The sequence below is a fragment of the Dipodomys merriami genome, unplaced genomic scaffold (assembly GCF_024711535.1).
Source record: "Dipodomys merriami isolate MVZ:Mamm:240054 unplaced genomic scaffold, mDipMer1.0.p SCAF_33, whole genome shotgun sequence".
NCBI lineage: Eukaryota > Metazoa > Chordata > Mammalia > Rodentia > Heteromyidae > Dipodomys > Dipodomys merriami.
This window is the reverse complement of record NW_027204826.1, coordinates 11208988-11230140: the sequence shown is the minus strand read 5'-3', so window position 1 is coordinate 11230140 and position 21153 is coordinate 11208988. Positions and strand designations below refer to the sequence as shown.

Here is a 21153-nt window from a genome sequence, read left to right as displayed (position 1 = left end):
TGGCGGGGGAGCTAGCCTTAGCCCCGCAGCTCCGCAGGGGGCTTTGGGGGCCGACCCGAAGGGCATTCGGTGGGCACCTGCCCCAGGAAGACTGCTGGACACACGCACCCATCCGAGGCCCCGCCCCCGGGAAGCAGACCACGCCCCCAAGACTAAGGCCACGCCCAAGGAGCAAAGCCCCGCCTCCCGGCGTCCCGGGTTGGCTGGGACTACGAGCCACGCGCGGCTATTTGTCACGCGCCGCGTCACTAGGGCAGCTCCCGGCTCCTGCTCCCGCGTGCTGGTCAGGGAAGCAGGGGCGGCGGGGGCGGGCGGCAGCGGTGCCGCCAGGGGCCGCCCCGCCCTAGGAGGCGCCCGAGGCTCCTGTCAAGTGACCAGTATCCCTTCCAGGAGAACACGGTCCCTCAAGCGAGCTCCAGCATGTAGCACCGGCGCCAAACCGCCGTCATCTCCTTCCTGTGCTGGGTGATCCGTCTCCTTCCTCACCCACCGGGGGAAAAAAACATAGTCCGTCCCTCACGTCCTTCTGGAATTAGCGCTCGCTTCTACACCGCGTGGTTCCCTTTGCCTTTATAGCTGTCCTTCAAATTCCAAGCACTCTAGAACCTACCGAGAGGAGAAATCATCCCTGAAAAGAAACCTTCCGGGAGAGGCAGGGGGAGGGGCGTCGGAGCTGGTGGGGGGGGTTGGCGTGGGGGGGGAGGAGAAAGAAGCAAGGCCGGCGGAGGGACACTGAACGCGAAGGCGCAGGGCGCATGCGCGCCTCGAAGAACGAGTTCCGGTCTGGCCGAGGCCTGTCTCCTAAAAATAGCCCCGGTGTGGGGATCCGTGCGCGGATGTCCCGGCGAGTCCCGGGCTGAAGGAGGCGGCGGCTCCGGGCGGGCGGGCGGGCGGGCGGGCGGCGCGCGGAGTGTGGTGGCGGGGCCCGGGCTGCGGCGCGTGTGAGCCCGCCAGCTGCGCCGGAGAGACGGTGAGGGCCGCGGACGACGGGGGGTGCTCCCCACCGGGGATGGCAGTGGTGCCGGAGGGGGGCGGTGGCCCGGTGAGGTGGCGACGCCGGGGCTGAGGTGGGGGGGGGGTGTGCAGGGGTCGGGGACGGCGCGGCCGTGAAGTGTGTGCGTGTGTGTGTGCGTGTGTGTGGCTGGGGCGGCCGGGGGGAGTGAGCAGCTGCGGGGGTCCCCACGAGCAGGCCGGGTCCGGCCGGGACGGGAACGGGGTCGCGGGGCTTGGCGGCGGCGGGGCGCGGAGGGCGCAGGGGTGTGTGTTGCGGGGGGGGGGGGGGAGGACGCCGAGGGGCGAGGCGCCCTCGCGGTGGGGGCGGGGTGCCCGCGGGCGGGCCCGGGAGGGGGGGGTCCGGCGGGGCGCTGCTGGAGGGCGGGGGGGGGGTGCTCGGCCACGCGGGGTCGCGGCGGGCGGCCTCGGGGTGCGCGCACCGCGTGGGGGGCCGAGGGGCGGCGGCGGCGGTCTCCTCCTTGAAAGTTGAAGAAGGAGTTCCCGGAGCGGGGTGTGTGTGTGGGGTGGGGGTGGGGGCTGCGGAGCCGGGCCAGGGGTCCTCCCCTGGGAGGATCGATCTTCCCCCTCGCACCCCGCGAGTGTTGGGGTGAGTGTGTGTGTGTGTGGGGGGGGTGCTCGGGCTTGGACTTGAACAAGTTCTCCCACTTGGGTGGTGGGAGAAGCTTGATGTAACGGGGTGGAACCTTTGGGTTTGAACTCGAGTGTGTGTGTGTGTGTGTTGTGGGGGGGGGGGACACCTGCGGGGTGCGGACGCCGGACGCTGCCAGGCGACCTCTCGGGATCTAGGGGTCCGCCGAGGGCTCCCCCCAGCAGCAGGCAGGCAGGACGGCGTTGGGTGGTCGCCTTCCGATTTCCTGTCACTCCAACCGTGAGGACTCTATATATATATACAAAACACTAGGTGACAGTGCAAACAAGTTTGGGGAAAGGTGAGCCTTTTTCTGAGTGAGGTGGTGGTGGTGGTTTTTCTTAAGGAAGGGGAGAGAATCTAAAAACAACAACAACTGGTGAAAGTGTCACTATAACAATTCTTGGTTCAGACAAATCTGGGAAGGGATTTCCTAGTTGTGCAACGAGTCTCTCCTGTGCTGATCCGATGTGGTGTGTGTGGGGGGGGGTGTAGTTCATGTGCAGCCTGAATCCAGCCCGTGTTAACCTGCAGGTTGAGTTATCACCGAGGAGGGGATTCCAGTAACCGTGTGCTGTTTGGAAGCCCTAACAGCCGTCATGTGTGGATAAATACTAGACAGGTTTTAAACTCACATTGTCTAAACAGGTTTTCGCGTTGGTAGCGCTGATCGTTTCCCCCGGTGTCTTGTCGCGTCTATTACTATAAGATGAGGCGCTCTGGAACTGTAATTAGGTGTAGGTTACACAAGAGTACTTTCCCTTTAAGAATCCAGCTGTGTTGTTTTGGCAACTGCTAAGTATTGTAGTTGTCAGTTTTTAAAATCTGTGTTGCCTTGGCAGTACTTGAACAGGCCGTGGAAAAAGTAAACAGAATAGATTTTTAAAAAATGCATTACAATGACATTTCGTGTAATAATGTGGGTTTAGGAAGTGAGGATAAAAATAACTGTATTGTGTTTCTTGGGCATTGGTGTGTCCAGTTGTTTTGGGGGAGCGTTGTCACTTATTTTCCTGTAAAAGGCAACTTTCAGGGCAAGAGTGAGGTGTTTTCGAAGCAGGTGCCGATTTAAATTAGAGGTGATATTAAATGTAATGTTTATGTAAAGGGGATATTGCTAAACACGTGCCTGTCATATTAGACCGTAATGGTTCTCATTCGTTGTATACGGTGATGCAATCATTGACACTGGTATCACTTAGTGTTCAGTGAGTGTGGTTGCAAAATCCTAGATAGTGATATTATAATAATGAAAATCCTTAGACGAGCTCAAGCTAGGGGTTTTGAATTGTTTGTAGACTCTCTTAATTCTCTTGGAAGAGTGCTTCTCATAAACACTCATTTACTAAAGCAGTCAATACTTGTAGCCTCTCTATAAACAATTATTTGCTTACCTATTTCATTTAACTCACACTATGGATTTTAGTTATTTTCACGTTATAACAAAGGTGTTAAAATTACAATTAATTACACTTAACTAGTCTTATCAGAGGTTTTTTTAATTATCAGAAGGATGATCAGGGGAAGAAATGATAACTTTTTGAGGCTCAAAAGTAATTGTAATAACAGCCTGTTAAATTATGCCTCTAGAAAAATTTCCTCCTGTATATAATTTTTTTCCATTCATGCTTAATTTTTTATTATCTTTAAATAGTTGTACAAAGGGGTTTCAGTGAATCTTGTTAGTTTATGAGTACAGTGCATTTTGATCAATGTCGCCCTTTCCCATCATTCTCTCTCTCTCCTGTGTAGAGATTATATGTTTCCATAATGGTTATATGAGACAAACTTTTTTTTTGTAAATATAATTAGAAATAATCCTTTTAAGATGTTATTTCAGGTGCTGATGCTGTATTTTTTGAGAGCAGGTTCATTACAGCTCTGTATTTTCCACTTAGAATACAAGTTAATATTTTTGCAAATCTTCAAGTAATAGCTGTGTCATCCATTAATTGTCAGATTACCAGTGAGAGAAATACTGAAATGTTTCTGAGGTTGGTTAAATAATTATGGAAATATTCATTAGCAAATGATTTTGAAGTTTGAGATAGTTAATTGAATCTTAGATTTGTGTTCTGGCTTAGGAGGAGAAGCCATAAGCAAATTTCTTACTGGAAAGACAGCATGCTAGTCAGTCAGTTTTGAAAGCCATCTTGTACCCTCTCTTTGCTGCTTATATTCTGGCAAGAGGAATTTAGTTTAACATACCGAGGTAATGACCGTGGATTTTTTTGGGGGGGTGGGATATTTTAATTTTAAATATTCTGTTTTATAATCAGATTATGCTCCCAATGTTTTTTTTTTTTTTGGGGGGGGGGGTCCGGTCGTGGGACCTGAACTCTGGGCCTGGGTGCTGTCCCTCAGCTCTTCAGCTCAATGCTAGCACTCTACCACTTGAGCCACAGCGCCACTTCTGGCTTTTTTTCTTTTTGCTTATGTGGTGCTGAGGAATTGAACCCAGGGCCTCATGCATGCAAGGCAAGCGCTGTACCACTGAGCCACCTTTCTAGCCCCAAAGTTATGAAATACCTTCTGTAAAATGGGGAGGAATTGCAAGGTCTACCTCATGGTAGTGTTAGAATTTAAATGAGATAGTGAGTGTAAAAGTTTCTAGCTCACTACCTGAGCTTAGTGTACAAATTCATATTGCCAATCTCTTTCCATCTCCTCCTTTCTTTGATGATGATCTCCATACATACCCAGTGCCCAGTTGGGGTTTGTGACCAAAAGGATTTTATCAGGAAGTCCTTCTTAAATTAATCATCAGGTAGTACATAAAATGTTTAGATGGTCTACATTAGGTTTTTGATCTGCATTAATAATTTGTTTTTATTGCCTATAATCTCCCCCCAGCTTTTTTTAAAAATTAAAGTTAAGTGTAAGTAGTTTTTCTACTCTTTAGTGAGTTTATGTGAGATAATTATCTCAAAGAAACTATCTTTAATATTTGAAATTAGAAACGTAAGTATATTTAATAAGTTTTCTTTAGTAGGTAGTATGTACCTTTTTAATGCTCTTTTTCAGGTCTGTAAAGTGAAATGATTTTATCTTTGTATACTTTGTGTACCCGTATCCAGTTTATTATTATAAAGAGTATAAACTCATTTGTTAATGAGTAAGTCTCAGGCATAGAATAGAATATATGTTGGCATAAGTTGAGCAGGTAATATTTTATATAGGTATGTTACAGGTTTAATATTTGTATTTTACTGAATTTAATATTTTACTTAATATTAGTTGTCTTAATATTCAAGATAAAGTCACAAACATGTTAAAAACATTAGCTCATATGTGAGGTGGAAAACCATTTGGACACTCATGTAACTATAGATAACTTCATCAGGTAGCAGCTGGTGATACAGAAAGCCAGAAGAATTGTTAAGCTGGGTGAAAAATGGAAGTTTGACCAAATTTCTAAGCTAAGGTACTTTTTTTTTTTTGCCAGTCCTGGGGCTTGAACTCAGGGCCTGGGCTTCTTTTGCTCAAGGCTAGCACTCTACCTCTTGAGCCACAGCACCACTTCCAGCATTTTCTGCTTATATGGTTCTGAGGAATGGAACCCAGGGCTTCGTACACGCTAGGCACATTCCCAGCCCCTAAGCAACATCTTTTTAATGGTTCTTTTGAATTAAATTAATTTTGTTTTCATACTCAAAACTATAAACTGTATGGGTGCATATGCTTTAGGAATTGTTTTCACTAGTAGGTGGTGAATTTCTATGTTGTAGCTGGTCCTTTTTCACTTATTTCTATGACCAGAGACTTGCACATGCAGGTTGATTTGGACTTGTTTGAGTTGTGGTTTGTGACCCTTGAAACAAGGAGCTGCTGCTGCTTTGACCTGGTAAGATAACTTGTAACTTTGGGGCTTATTATAAACAAAGTGCTCTCTCAGTGAGTAATACTGTGCCTGTCTCACTTTTCATATTTATCCTCATTAATCCATATACCACATAAGAGATTGAAATTGTGTTTCTAAAATTCAGATTGATATATCATTTCTTAAAAAAAAAATATTCTGAGGGCATTTAAGGTTAATAGAGAGGCCATAATGTAAGAGTTCAAAGATGGACCTCTAAAATCAGACTGCTAGGGGAGAATATCCTCTCTGTTTACTGTGTTCATTGGCAAGTTTCTTGTCTCTCTGAGGGTCAGTGAATAAAATAATGATTATAACATTAAATACTGCAGAGAGTTGTTGAAGGAAGCCAACCAGATGTGATTATAAAACAGTCACTGACACATAGTACACAGTAATTTTACCTCTGCTATTGCTATTACAGCTATGGCCAGTATTAGCCTAAGGCTTATCATGAGTCCAGCCTGCCTTTCCAGGTTTATTGTCAGCTGTGACTCTTCAGTTCCTGTGTTAGCCAGCTTTTGCTCCTCCTTGTTTTGTTTTGTTTGTTTTTTCCAGTTCTGCAGGCTTGAACTCAGTGCCTGGGCACTGTCCCTGAGCTTTTGCTCAAGGCTAGCACTCTACCACTTGAGCCACAGTGCCACTTCTGGGCCTGGGCGCTGTCCCTGAGCTTCTTTTGCTCAAGGCTAGCACTCTACCACTTGAGCCACAGTGCCACTTCTGGCTTTTTCTGTTTATGTGGTACTGAGGAATTGAACCCACAAAGCCACATTCCCAGCCTGGCAGTGTGTTTTTTATTCTAAGGACTACCACCTTTTTTTTTTTTTTTTAAATCATTAGCATGTATTAATTATATGAAAGAGTTTCACTGTAATACTTCCATACAAGCATATAATGTAATTTGATCAAGTTCACTCCTGTATTACTTTTTTTTTCTGTTCTTTAACATTTTTTTTTTTGTGGGGAGATTTCATTATGTTGCTTTCATACATATTTACAATGCACTTACTAATACCCCTATCACTCTCTTCTTTTCCTCTCATTGATCCCCCACTAAAATCCCCCTTTTACAATCAGTAACTGCCATTTTTATTTCCCTAGCCCATAATTCTCTTGAGCTTGATACCTGCATAGATACTTGGGATCTCAAACATAGTATGAGCCATGTGGTTAAAATTCAGTTTCTTTTTCTCCCTCAGCTTTCTTTCAAAACCTTATGCTTTTGCTAGCCTTCCACATCACAGTAAATGACAACATTGAAGCAAAAATTTATGGTATTCTTGATTCCTTTATTCTCAGATACAGTCTATTCACAAATCCTGTTTATCTTGAGCCTGTGTACTGCTCTGACGTTTCCTCTTTAGTCTAAGTTGTTGTTACCTGTCTTTTTGTCTTGTTTTGTTTTTGTTTTTTTCCTCGTACTAGATCTTGAACTCAAGGGCTCACACTCTTTCTTGGCTTTTTCTTTCTATCACTTGAGTCACAGCTCTACTTTCAGCTTTTTGCTCTCTATTTGGAGGTAAGAGTCAGACTTTTCTGCCTGGGCTGACTTAAAAAAAACTGAGATCCTCAGACTTCAGCCTCTTTTGAGGAGCTAGGATTATAGACATGAGCCACCAGTGCCTTGTTACCTTTTGAATGAACTATTGCAATAGACTCGGTGGGCTTGTTTCTTTTCTTTCCCTTAAAAAAAAAACAAAACTCCATACAACAATTTATTCACACTGCAGCCCTAGGGATCATTTTCAGAGCTTTAATCACTATGTTTCTGCTTAAAATCTTGCCATAGGTTCCCATTCCTTTCAAAATAGTTCCTTTACTCCTTTCCATGAGCTAAATGGTACTACATTGTATTTCTCCTTCCCATTATCCTTTCCTTTGTTCATTGGTGCTGGCCACTAGGGCCTCAGTGTGCTCCTCCATCTCTATATACATCCTTTCCCATTTTTAATCTTCCTTTATTAACTGAAGGTAAACTCCATGTAGGCAGAGGCCTGGGCAATCTTCTGCATAGCTTCTACCCCAGGCATTAGCAACACACTGCCTGGTATATGGAAGACATCGAATGAATGTGTCTGTATCTCTACTCATGTTTTGCCCAATGATTGTGACACTCCTTTGCTCATATGCTTATTGAACCATTTATCCGTAAAGTCTTAGCTATGTCAGTGTCATCTCTCCTCTGTGGTCTGGTTATAATATATCCAGATAAAGTTTTTCTGTCCTTTTCTTTATGTTTCTAAAGCTCTTTATGTATACTTTTGTAGAGTAAATTCCATTTTAGAGTATTATAATTGGTATCACTTTCTCCAGCTAGTCTGAGTTCCTCTGTCAGAGACTAGCTTGCAGACAGCAAGCCAAAATCATTGGCTGTTCAGTATTCAAGGTATGATGCTGAGAGATTTCTCAGGAAACCTTGTAATGCATAGATGTGGTCCAAATTAACTGAAATAATCACAGACCAAATCAGACTTTAAACATTACAAAGATACTTCTTAGATCTTAAGTCTTAACTTACACATTTTAGTATGTATTAGCATGTTTTCATCAACATTTTAAGGGAAGGAATTTGAGTGCCAGTGGCATTTCCTGAGATTCTGTTTTGCCTTCTTAGTGGCCAGTATGTAAGAGCCCCATCTCCATTTTGAAATGTATATCCTTGTTTCTTACTAACCAAACTTCTCCCTATTCCCATTCACTTCTTTCAGCTTATCCAGCTAATTTTACATATTATCTCAAAGTTTCTAATTTAATACAGCTTTAGTACACTGCTAATTCAGCTGTATTACTAATGGAGAAGAACTTTTGTGGCCAACATAAGGAACCTAAAGATCCTTTGTGATAGTGAAAATCTTTACATATTTGGAACAGCTAATTCACAGATGACCCTTATAATTTATTACATTTGCAAAGTAAAGATTATAGCAAAATATTTATTTTGATACTGAAAACCTTTTAATTAATGGTGTTAAACATAACTTGATGACACAGATTATGATGGGGAGACCTTTTTTTAAAACTTAAAGTTGCAAGAATAGTGAAACAAACTCCCATATGTATGCCTGAATCTAGATTTACCAGTTTTCGTACTGGCATTATCACTCCTTAGAAAAAAAAAACCTCTTTTTATGTTTCCAAAGTAGACACAAAGTTGGGAAAAATACTTTATTTACAGCTCGGAGCTCCTTTGCTTGCATCTTCTGGAGTATTCTAAAGGTACATGTTTAGTTAAAATTAGACATAACACCTAAGGCAAAACATATAGATGCATTTACAATAATGGCTTGAAATGCTGTATTAAGTAATGCACTGTATACATTGATAATTGAGGAGACTACATATTAAACATTGAATATCACTGAACATACCTATATTGCACTTTAATATCTACTATATAGACTGCTCTTTTCATTCTCTTTTTCTCCCTCATTTATTTCTCTTTCTATTAAAAATTTCTATTATTGAATCATTTGAGAATAAGTTACACACATGCGATGCTTTATCCCTAAATGCTTCAGCTGGTATCTTCTAAGACCAAGGTTGTGTTCGTATATAATCCCAGTATAGTGGGGTCAAGTAATTTAATATTGATACTACTATATATAGTTCATAATTAAATTTCTCCAATTGAGCTAGAAACATTCTTTAATAGAATTAAAGAATTCCCAATTCTGATATTATATACATTGTATTTTACTTGTCATAGTGTTGTATTCTTTAAATCTGAAAGTTTTTCAACCTTTTTTGGTCTTTCCTGATTTTAATACTCTTGAAGAGTACAGACCCTGTGTCTTACAGGCTGTCAGTTTGGACTGGTCTTTTCACTTCTTTGTAATTTCATTCAAGTTATGCTTTTGGGATAGAAATCCCATGTAAGTGATGACACACCCTCTTACATAGAACATCTCATCAGAAGGCAGCTTGGCCATGCTGATAATATTTTGGATCTGTCAGTTATGAAAGTTTTGCCTGATGGTTCTCTCCACTGTAAATAGTGTCATTGGTTCTCTCCACTGTAAATAGTGTCATTGTGTCCCCTTTGTTATGGTTGAGTATCTTTGAGACAACATCGATACATGAATACCCCAAAATGTTCACCTAATAATTTAGTACTTATTGATGATTCTTGATTCAGCCAGTTAATAAATATACTATGGTTGCCAACGATGTTTTCCCTTTATTCCTCTACATTAATTACTTGGTATTCTGTTGTGAAGGAATTTTCTTTCTGATTTGCTTATTTGACATCAATAAGAATTTATAGATCCTTTTTTATTAAATAGGTTATTCTCTGTTATCTGTCTTCATTTTGCTGTTTCAAATTAACCCAGATTTGGTCCATGGGAATTCCTTCAACTTAATTCATTGGCTGTTTTGATATGTTCTCATCATTTTTTGGAGCACTTCCTTGCTTTCTGGAAAAACTAGATATTCCAGGCTGATCAGGCTTTTCCTGCTACTGTCCTAGAAACAGCCATTACTTGAAGGCCTTTTCTTCTTCTTCTTTTAAACTAGTTAAGAGCGTAAGGCAATCATGACCTTGGCATGGTAATTGGTATTTTGTTGATACTGAAATTGCATTGTTTTAGGACCATTTTCAATGTCTCAAGCTAAGACCTGTTGAGTTTATGCTGATTCTTTAGGTAGATTACAATTTCTCCTTACGTTCCAAATGCCTAACAGTTTCAAAGTTTTAATCTTAATTAACTACTTTCACCTGATTCTTTTATTCTGCAGTGGTTGTATATTATCTTCCAAAATACATTTTAGCTTCTTAGGAGTAGCAATACTATTTTATAATTCTGTCTCCTCAGAGAATTTGTACCATTGTTGATAGTTGATAGTCATATGTTGTTTTTGACATATTATTATAATATTGACTCTTTTATCTTTATTACTTTAATAGCAGAATTAAATATTCATCTGTTTGTTAAAACATTTCAGTTAATTTTGTGGAGCACTTTCTTTTCAGTGAATTGGTAATTCCTGATTTGAATAACTTTTCTGTCTTAGATGACATGAAAACCTTCACACTTTTCAACATTTTTCAACATTTTCAACACACTTTTTAAAATTTAGTCTAATTCCTGAGATTAAAAGTAAAATAAAATATATATATAAAAAAAGTATCTATTACAGAGCATCAAAATGCGTCGTGTGGCTGTTTTAGTGCTTCCTCCTCCCCTTCCCCCCCAGACAGAAAAGAATTTACTGGGGAGGAGTATACTGCCAGCCAGCCTGCACAAGCTAGAGGTGTGCAGGGGTTGCAAGGGAAGAGAACCGGGGGAAGGGAAAGGCTGAGAGGGAGCTGGGGCAAAACAAGGGGCTAGTGTTTTATTCTTCAGAATGTAATAACCTTTCTGAATGTCAATCTAATTGTAAAGTGAAATCTTAAACTCTTTTTTCAAAGTTTGTGTTACATGCTCTATAGCTAATTACATGTCTTTTGTGGTTAGTTTGTTTTTTTATTGTGCTAGGGTATGAAATCAGAGTCAAGTACTAGACCAGTACTTTGCTGCTTGAACCAGGCCTCCAGCCATTTGGGGCTGTAATTTCATTTGTTTAAATAGAAGGCTTCAGGCCATGATCTTTCTACCTTAACCTCTTAAGTAGGTGCCATTACAGGCATGTCCATCACCAGCAACATTACATTTTTTCTTGAAAGCAAAATTAAATGCCACAATGAACAGTAAGAAGAGTATCTTATCTTGATCAGGAAGCATTCATTGGGTTCAAATTCTTTGTAACCATTATGTTATTTTGCTATTTTCACTTTAGTCTTCACAACCTTATTTATTTGGTACACTGAACTAGATGCTGTAGAATACCTACCTACCTGTGAGCAAGGCTTAGCTTTTCATGCTTAGATGGGGAGTATTAGCCATATGTGTTTGTAACTCACTTTGATTTAGTGGCTTGATTTTAATGTGTGCTTAATGTATACAGTGCAGAATACACTTACTGTGTACAGTGCAGAGGGCACTGTATAAGGAACAATTAACTCAGTGTCAGGGAGACCAGGAGTATCTTGCTCAGTGCTCAGTGAAGCCTGGAGAGTGAGTTGGATTTAAATTTGTGCAGAGGAAGTACGAAAGTGGGCAGGCACCAAAGAGCAGAGAAAGATGAGGCCGAAAGAGGGCTAGATTATGAAGAGCTCTCAAACTGTGTGAGGGGATTTATCATAAACCCAAGAGGAAATTATTTGAAAAGATAATGCTGGCTGGCCTGGGATATAGCTGGATTCTATCTTAAAAAAAAAAAAAAAAGGAGAAGGGGAGAAAGAGAAGGAAAAGAAAGAAAAGATAATCCAGTTGCATTGTGGAGAATTACCTGGAGGGAGTTAAGATGGTTAAGAAGGTGTTAAAAGTATTTGAAAATCATAAGGTGGCTTGGGGCAATGGAAGAAAAAGATGGATTTGAGCTGTGTAGTAGGTAGAATTACAAGGCTCAGTGATGGACTATATGTTGAAGGTGAGAGAGAAATATGGTTAGAGGGCAGAGTAAGTTGATAGCTTCAGCAATGGGGGAAGGAATGGGCTGCTCAGGGAGTGAAGAAGCATGAGGGAGCAGATCTGGCAGGTCAGTAAGGAGTCTGTGAGAGTGCTTTGGAAAGATGTCATCAGAGAATGGAAAATCTGACTTTACTAGTAGATGAAGGACAACAGATTCTGGCAGTGACCTAGCCTAGAATTTGGCCATGGCATAGGTGTTTGAAAATAAGTAAAGGTGAAGGTTGCAAATGGTCAGGGAAGTGAGAGGATTTATCTGAGAGAAAATTGCACAGACAAGTTTGCCCTGTTTCAGATAGCCTCAAGGTATTCATTGTTTGGTCTTGGAACATAAAAATGAAAATCTTAGCTGTTATATTTTCAATAATACTGTCCTAAAAGCCCACATAAAAACATTTTTCCTAATCAGGAGATATTTCATTGCCCACATATAAAAAAATGCTCCTCAATAGTGACTGAACTGCCTAAAATAATAAAAATACTCTTTTAACAGTGCCTAAAATTATGAAACACACTGGGCAGACAAGATGATAGCGAATAGTAGTGTAATGATTACTTTATAGGACAAATACAATAGACCTTTTCACCTTGTTCATTCATTCATTTTTAAGTGATCAGTGAACAGTAGTGTTTTGAACTCTGCAGTACTAATTTATGTCTCTACAAACAGTTCATGTGTAAATGCTTATCTGCTCACTTCAGTAATTGAATATTAACATTGGACCAAAATGATGGGATCCTGTGTCCTTGAATCATTTTGAATTGCCATAGGAATTGTCATTATTAGTTTTTATATAAACTAGACTACTACTATGAGTATTCCTTTAAAAAATAGTCTCAGTAAAAAAAAATTAAAATTTTTACTATTAGTGTTAGACATGGAAAAAAGTTGCAAAATAGAATGCTTATGACTGGCTCTTCATCTAGCTTCCTCTAATGTTAGACATCTTCCATAACCATAACACAACTTTTTTATTGTAAAAATACTGTACAGAGGGGTTACAGTTACATGAGCACATGAGCAAGGTAATGAGTACATTTCCTATCAAGCATTGTTACTTCCTCCTTTGTTTTTCTCCTACCATCCCTTTCCTCCCACCTTCACAACTACCCCCCCCACCTAAATTGTAAAGTTCATTTTTCAACATAGTGTCTGTTCATCTCTGTTACAATGGATCATCCTGTATCCCTATTTAAACATTTTGTTTTTCCCTTCCCCTCCCCAAATTAGAGAAGTGTATATACAAGATGCATGGCACCAACATCAAATACAGTGAAAATGGGTTATACTAGATCACATGGTACATTATAAATACATTAGAAACAATAGCAAGGAAGAAAAAACCACTTGTGTCCTTATCTTGGGGTTCATTTCACTTAACATCATCTTATCTGGTCATATGCACATAGCTTTTGACCTTTTCTGCTTGTCCCAGACATATACTAGTTATTGCAAATAAGGGAAACCATGGGACCTATGTTTCTTTGGACCTGGCTTACTTCACTTAATATAATTTTTTCCAAGTCTTTCCATTTCCTAACAAGTGGGGCAATGTCATTCTCTACATATCACATTTTCTTGATCCATTCATCTACTGAGGGGCATCCGGTTTGGTTCCATATCTTAGCTATGGTAAATAATGCTGCATTAAACATAGTTGTGCTGGTAGCTTTAGTATGGTCTTGTTTGTGATCATTTGGGTAAATGCCCCAAAGTGGGATTGCTGGGTCATAGGAGAGTGCTATGTGGAGTCTTTTGAGGACCTCCATACTGCTTTCCAAAGTGGTTGAACAAGTTTACACTGCCATCAACAATGCAGTTCCCTTCTGACCACATCCCCTCCAGAATCTGTTGTTATTAGAGTTCTTGATTATAGCCATCCTAACTGGGGTGAGGTAGAATCTCAATGTTGTTTTGATTTGCATTTCTTTAAAGGCTAGAGAGGTTGAGCATTTCTTCATGTCTATTGGCCATTCTTATTTCCTCTTCAGAGAAGTTTCTAAGTTTTTAGCCCACTTATTTTTTGGGCAGTTGTTTCTTTGAGGATTTGTTGTTGGGGGATTTAATTTTTTGAGTTCCAAGTATAGTTTAGATATGAGACCCTTATCCATTGTATGGCTATGAAGATCTTCTCCCAATCCGTGGGCTTTCTATTGATCTTGCAAGCTATGTCCTTTGCCATGCAGAAGCTCTGCAGCTTCATGCAACCATAACACAACTTTTTAAAACCAGGAAAGTAATATTAATGTAATACTGCTTAAAAGTCTATTGAAGCTGGGTGCTGGTGGCACACCTGTAATCCTAGCTACTCAGGAGGCTCAGATCTGAGCATTGGCCTTTTGAAACCAGCCCCTGCAGGAAAGTGTGAGGTGTTTATCTCCAATAAACTATTTTAAAAAACCCACAAAAAATGAAACAAGCTACAAGTAGAGCTGTGACTCAAGTGGTAGAGCAGTAGCCTTGAGCCTCAAAGACCGTGCTCAGGCCCTGAACTCAGATCCGTAGATCTCAGCCTCCAGAGTATCTAGGATTATAGATATTCAAGCCATGGGCACCTGGCTTGGAAAGTTTTATGTGGTCAATGTCTTATTACTGGTAATATTAATCTGTTCACTTAGTTAAAGTGGTGTCTGCTGGTTTCTTTTCTGTAAAGTCAGTTTTAGCTTTTATAGTTGATACCTATCTTTAGGAGCTGCTTTGAGGCTATTCTAATTTCTAATTAAAAAAACAAGATCTGATGCTAGGAGTGGTCATTGCTACAGTAGGATTGTTTTTACCCTTAGGTCCACTGAACAGATGGTGCTTAGAAATACTTGCCTGTATACTGACCCACATATATACACACACCAACGTTCAGCTCTGTAACACAGGATATGTGCTTCTAAAAATTGCAATGCTAGCCAGGTGCTGGTGGTTCACACCTGTAATTCTAGCTACTTGGGAGGCAGAGATCAGGAGAATCATGTTCCAAGACTAACCCAGGTAAAAACGTTCTTGACGCCTCATCTCTACAGAAAAAGCTGAGCCTGATGATGTGTGACTGTCATCACAGCTTCAGTGGGAAGTGTAAATAGAATCAGAGATCAGGCTGGCATGGAGAAAAAGTGAAACTTTGTGTCAAAAATAACGAGCAAAAAGGGTTGGTGGAGGTGTGGCTCAAGTGTTAAAGTGTCTACCTAGCAAGTGAGAAGCCCCTGAATTCAAACCTCAGTTTTCCCCATCCCCAAAGTCACAAACTCCTCCTGTGAAAACCACATGGTTCAAAGGATCAGTGAGGTAATGGAAACAACACTTGAAAGTTTGTAAAACTTAAAAGAGAAAAATGAGAACCCTAGTAAGCCTTATTAAAAAACAGTAGCATGCTTTCAAACATGTTAAACTGTTAAGACGTACTGCTTCATATACTCCATATGATAAAACGCTGTGGCACTTATTTATGTGGTTATCCCCCAAGTGTTGAGGCTTGTGAGTCATTGTGAAGTGATAGGAGAGAAGACCAGAAATCAGATGAAACAGAACACCAGTTGTGGATGGTGGTTGTGTCTCATAACATGTGGACTATTGTAGCTCAGGAGTCAGTCCTCTATGATAACCTCTGTAGTAATACTTTTGTATTTATCCCACTTTTTTGTCTGAATTCAGTCAGCAATTTTAATTGCTTGTTTTGTCCATTTCTATTTTTTAGTTTTTAGAGTTCCAATTCAAGTTGGTTTTAATATTTAATAATGCTTGTGTGCATGTTTAATTGTTTGAAATAATTGGCTTATTGCTTTGTCCTGTTTTGAGGTGATTGTTTGGGGGTAGAAGGCATTCCCCATTTGATAGGTGTCAAATTCTGGACCTCACTTTCTGTCTGTTCATTTTTATGTTTGAGTTCTTGTTGTTGGTTGGTTTTTTTTTGTTTGTTTGTTTTCACAGTGTTCTGATGCTAGTATTTCCCTTATTGGTGAGTATAGAACAGTCTTCTCAACCTCAGTGGTTTTTATTTTAATGATTGGAGCACAGTTGTGAGAATTTCAGTTTTCTCAATTTCTCTTGTCTTGTGGGACCTCAAATTCCCCCCATTTTCTTTTTTGAATTTATTGTCATACAAGTGACTCAGGGCTTTTACATTTTGAGAAGTTGTTATTTACCTGACTTGGACTTAGATAAAGCTGTAAAATACTGACTTTTAAGGCATCTCTAACTTGGCCTTGCCTAGAGCAATTGTTTTAAACTCTTTACTTACTTTTTAGTGGTTCTAAGGATTGAACTCAGGCTCAGCCTTGTGCTTGGCTAGGCAGGCATTCTACCACTGGCACAACACCCCAAGCCTTTTAATTTTTTATTTTTTGCTTTACTTTCTGAATAAGGTTTTGTTTTTGGACCAGTCTCAGACTAATATCCTCCTACCAATGTCCTCTTGTGTAGGTAGGATCCCACTCTACTAAACTTGTTTATTGGGATAGTGGTCTTAACCTTTGCCCAGACTGGCTACAGATTGTGATTCTCTCAATGTCCACCTCTGGAGGAGCTGGGATTATAGTTGTATGCCACCATACTGTTAAATAAAGTAAGTAAAATTTGTACACACAGGATATACTACAGTGGACTTTTATAGTAGAGAAGTAAATAGTGACAACTATGCAGGGACATATTGTACATATAACAGGTAGTAGATAATATGTAATTCTTATGGTAGTATCTGTAAATCTCCCTCAACTCCCTTTCTGAAGGAGGAATATCAGAATTCAAGCAAAGGGGATGCTATAAAGATAACCTTAAGCCAGTTCCTTTTCTTTTAAGGTTTAAATCAGGACTGTAGAAGTGTCAAATGACTTCTGAAAGAACACACAAATGTTATTTTTCCACTAGTGTAGGTGTTCTTGTTTGTTTCTTTTAAATAGATTAGTCATTTGGATTTAACTCTTAGATACCATTTTCACTTTGTGAGCTTCAGAGTTTCATTCCTAAAAACCCTTTGGAGGCTTCTGGTTATAAACATTAAGAAAAATTTCCCCCAAATTTTAGAAGATTTGCATAAACATAATGAGAAACCTTGAGAATGGGATCCAAGTCTTCAATGCTATTTGTTTATGTCTCATACATTCCTTATGTATAGCTGGAAAGTAATTTTACCCAGTATTTTGCGTGTTTCAAATGCTGTCCTGTCTATCACATGACAGTCACACATCATGTCAGGTCCTGTTGGTGTTCAGAACATTTCTGATTGTGGATTTTTGGCCAGTATTTTGTTTGTTTTTTGTTGTTGTTGGTCGTGGGACTTGAACTCTGGGCCTGGGCGCTGTCCCTGCACTCTTCAGCTCAAGGCTAGCACTCTACTGCTTGAGCCACAGCGCCACTTCCTCTGATTGTGGATTTTTGAAGTATGGTTCTCAAGCAGTGAACAGTCAGTTGGAAGAGATGCATAGGGCACAGGATGTGGGGAAGAGTACAGAGTTTTCTTCTAATGTGCTATTCTCTGGAAGCCCTTCAAATGTTGTCCTGTTGAATTTTTAGAGAGGCTTCATTACATAGACACAGCTGATTATGTCTTAGGCCATTAGTGATCTACTCAACCTCTAGCCCCTCTCCCCACCTCAGAGGTTATTGTGAGGGAAAACCTCATTGGAATGTGTTAGATTGTTATGGTTCTTCTAATCGTGCCTTGGTCTTCCTGGTGACTGATGTGTACATATCCAGAAGTTCTTAACTCTAGGGTCCTCTAATCAGTCTCATCTCGTTAGCATAGAAAAGATGCCATGATTGCTTCAGACATTCCTAGGAAGGAATGAACTAGGGGCAGAGATCATATACATATATGTACATATGTTAATATACATATATATCTTTTCTTAGTGTATCACAGTTCACATAACTTTATGTAGGTGGTTGGTATGATATTCTTTTTTTTTTGGGGGGGGTCCGATCGTGGGGCCTGAACTCTGGGCCTGGGCGCTGTCCCTCAGCTCTTCAGCTCAAGGCTAGTGCTCTACCACTTGAGCCACAGCGCCACTTCCGGTTTATTTTCTTTTTGCTTATGTGGTGCTGAGGAATCGAACCCAGGGCCTCAGGCATGATATTCTTGTAACTTTTAGTCATATAGAAACTTAAAAGTATACTTGGGATAATGAAAAGTTATCAGTCTTTATAATATTTTGTTTATAGTAGGTTTTGTTTCTTTGGCATGGTGGCTGTCATCTCTTAGGTATTGATATGTAATGTGGATCTGAAGCTGCTGAAAGGTATTGGTCCTCTGAGATTGAGCTTTGGCCTTCTTGAGCTATTGCTTTTGGAGGTATTCTTTTTTTCACTTGTTTTCTTTATTCAAGAACTCAATTATAGTTATGCATAGCAGAATAATTCCTGGATTCGAATCTGTGCTTCACCACTTTACTAGTTGTGTGACTTTGAGAAGTTGCTACTTTATTACTTCAATTTTCTCATGAGAATAATAATGAGGTAGTAAGGAAGTTCTGACTGTACATCAAGTAATGTATGTAAAGCAATTAGTGTGTGGCTCTATCCTACATAAGACTGAAATATTTCTGCCTTGTTTGCAACTGTTGCTGTGTTTGGCTTTCTCTGAATACCTTTTCTATACTTTTTGGTTCCTTTTCCCTGTATTTCCTTCCCTGCTTGATTTTTGTATTTTTTTCTTATTAAGGGCTTTCCATTAATATGCCATATGTATTGTATATTCCTTACTCATTTTGTGTTATGGTTCTCTGGCTCCACAGGTCAGGGATAAGGATAGAAGCTTATGCTTAACACTTAGAAGAGGGCCTGGTATTTATTAGGTTCTTGGTAAATAGATTCTAAATGTATTGTATTGAATTGTATGCCAGATACTGACTGGCTATTCTGGATATCAAAAGGCACAAAGTTACAAGTGGTTCATGCCTGTAATCCTAGCAACTCATAACACTGAGATCTGAGGATTGAAGTTCAAAGCCAGCCCAGGAAGGAAAATCCATACCTCTAATTAACCCCCAAAAGCTTAAAATAAAGCTATGGCTCAAGTGGTAGAGTACTAGCCTTGAGCAAAAAAGCCCAGGGACAGCACCCTGGCACTGAGTTCAAATCTCAGAACAGGCACAAAAACAAAAACAACAAAATGAACAAAGTACAGGACTGTAAGTGTGGGTCAAGAGTAGAGTGCCTGCCTAAAAGTGTGAAGCTCTAAGTTTAAACCTCAATACCACAAATAGAACAAAGTTTTCTCTTTTAATTTTAAAAAGCATATACAACATACAGAGGAGGCTCATGCTTGCAAAACTAGTGATTTTTTAAAAAGTTAATTATGGTAAAGCTATCTTAAGGATGACCTCCTAGGAAAGTGTCTTTGAACTAAGAAACAAAGGGAAGTCATTTTCAGGCATAAGTAAAAATTTAAATGAAGTTACAGAGCTTGACCGCTTGTGGTCCAGTTAACAGCATTGTAGATGAAAGGTTGGAGGGATAGAGGGGTATCCTTTCCTTTCTTCTTTAATTTTCTTTTCTGTCAGTTGTGAGGCTTGAACTCTGGGCCTAGGCACTGTCTTTCAGCTCTTCAGCTCAAGGTGAGCACTCTACCACCCTACCACAGTTCCACTTCCAGTTTTCTGGTGGGGGGCGTTGGGGTGGTATTTGAGAGTCTCTTGGACTTTTCTGCCCAGGCTGGCTTTGAACCGTGATCCTCAGATCTCAGCCTCCTGACTAGCTAGGATTATAGGCGCCTGGCTTCTTTTTTTTTTTAATGGTAAGAAAGTTTGGCAGAGCTTTATTGAGTAAGGAAGCAAGCACGCAAGCAGACAAACAGACAAAAAGCAGACAGACAATGGATGCTCTCCAAGGGAGAGAGACACCTGTCTTATTCTTGAGTAGCAGAAGGTTTGTAGGTTTAGTTGCATGAAATTTTATGATAACTAGCTATAGTTTATAGTGTTTTATAGTTATAATTATAAAGCTTGGTTTTTACTTTGTTTATTATTTTTGTGGTACTAGGGTTTGAACTCAGGTCCTCTCACTTGCTAGGCTGACATTCCACCACTTCAGACTACATCTGGCCTGTCTTTTTGCTCCTTATTTTGGAATTTTGGAGATGGGGTCTGCTATATTTTTCTGCTTGGGCTGGCTTTAAACTATGATCCTTCAGGCCTCAGTTTTTTGAGAAGCTGGGATTGCAGGGGTGATCCACTAGCTCACAATTATGGTAAAAGCTGCATTTGAACTTTTTTTTTTTTAACAGCAATTTCCCTCTACCCTTGCAAAAATAAAAAGGGGCTTGTGTGTGTGTGTGTGTGTGTGTGTGTGTGTGTGTGTGTGTGTGTGTGTGTGTGTGTGTGTGTCTTAATGCTTTTAATACTGCATTAATATAAAAAGAATATTTGGCAGTTTGTGTTGCCCCTAAAGAAGGTATCTTTTCCAAATAGAAATAAAATTATACTGTCATAGCAATTAACACTGCTGAAGCAAGTTCTTAATTTTCTATGGAGAACTAATGCCCATTTACATATAATAAAGCAGATTTACTTAGAGATTGATTGAGTTGCTCAATCATGTAGTTATATATTATATAGATATTAGCAGTAGAATATTGATCCTGGTCAGTTGGGGTGAGGAAACATGAGTATCATTTACTGTCTTTTCCTTTCCACCCAATTCCTTGTTCTCTCTAAGTAAGAATGTAAAGGGACTGGGTTGTTAATTTATACATCTAATTCTTTGGGTTGTGTTAACCAGTGCAGCTTTATTGAGCCTGAATTGTTGGCAGTGAATAGGGGTTTTTTTTTGTTTATTTTTTTCGTTCTGTGTTCATTATTCTCTTTTAAAGATAGTGGAATGCATAAGTATTAATATTGTTTTGGCATGCAGACATATTTTATGGTGGTACAAATCATTGACCTTTCTGAATAAAAACATAATGCAATAAACATTTTCAACTGGTTGAAAATTTTTATCACACGCTTAATAAGCCATGTATACAGTATAGATAAGTACAAGCATATAGGAGGCAGAGGATAGGAAAATAGGGCCCATGAGTCCAGTTTTTCAATCTTGCAGTACACATATTATTACTAAACATTTGAGTAATACTTCATTAAAAAAAGTGGCTTAGTGACATTAGAGACATTTAATTTTATCAGCTAAATAAAACAAATGACTACCAGCTTAATTTTCT

General features: G+C 40.1%; 1 protein-coding gene across 9 annotated transcripts in view; it reads left to right on the top strand.

Annotated features, from left to right (window-relative positions):
• Positions 1-903: 903 nt before the first annotated feature.
• Mef2a (myocyte enhancer factor 2A) overlaps positions 904-21153 on the top strand; it is an 84987-nt gene continuing 64737 nt past the window's right edge. For 6 of the 9 annotated variants that reach the window (XM_070043158.1, XM_070043155.1, XM_070043150.1 and 3 more), the window contains exon 1: positions 904-970. The gene's annotated coding sequence lies outside the window, so the exon portion shown is untranslated. Of the gene's footprint in view, positions 971-1580; positions 1601-1777; positions 1944-21153 lie in introns of those variants that run through there. The other 3 variants (XM_070043153.1, XM_070043152.1, XM_070043151.1) reach the window with 3 other exon arrangements.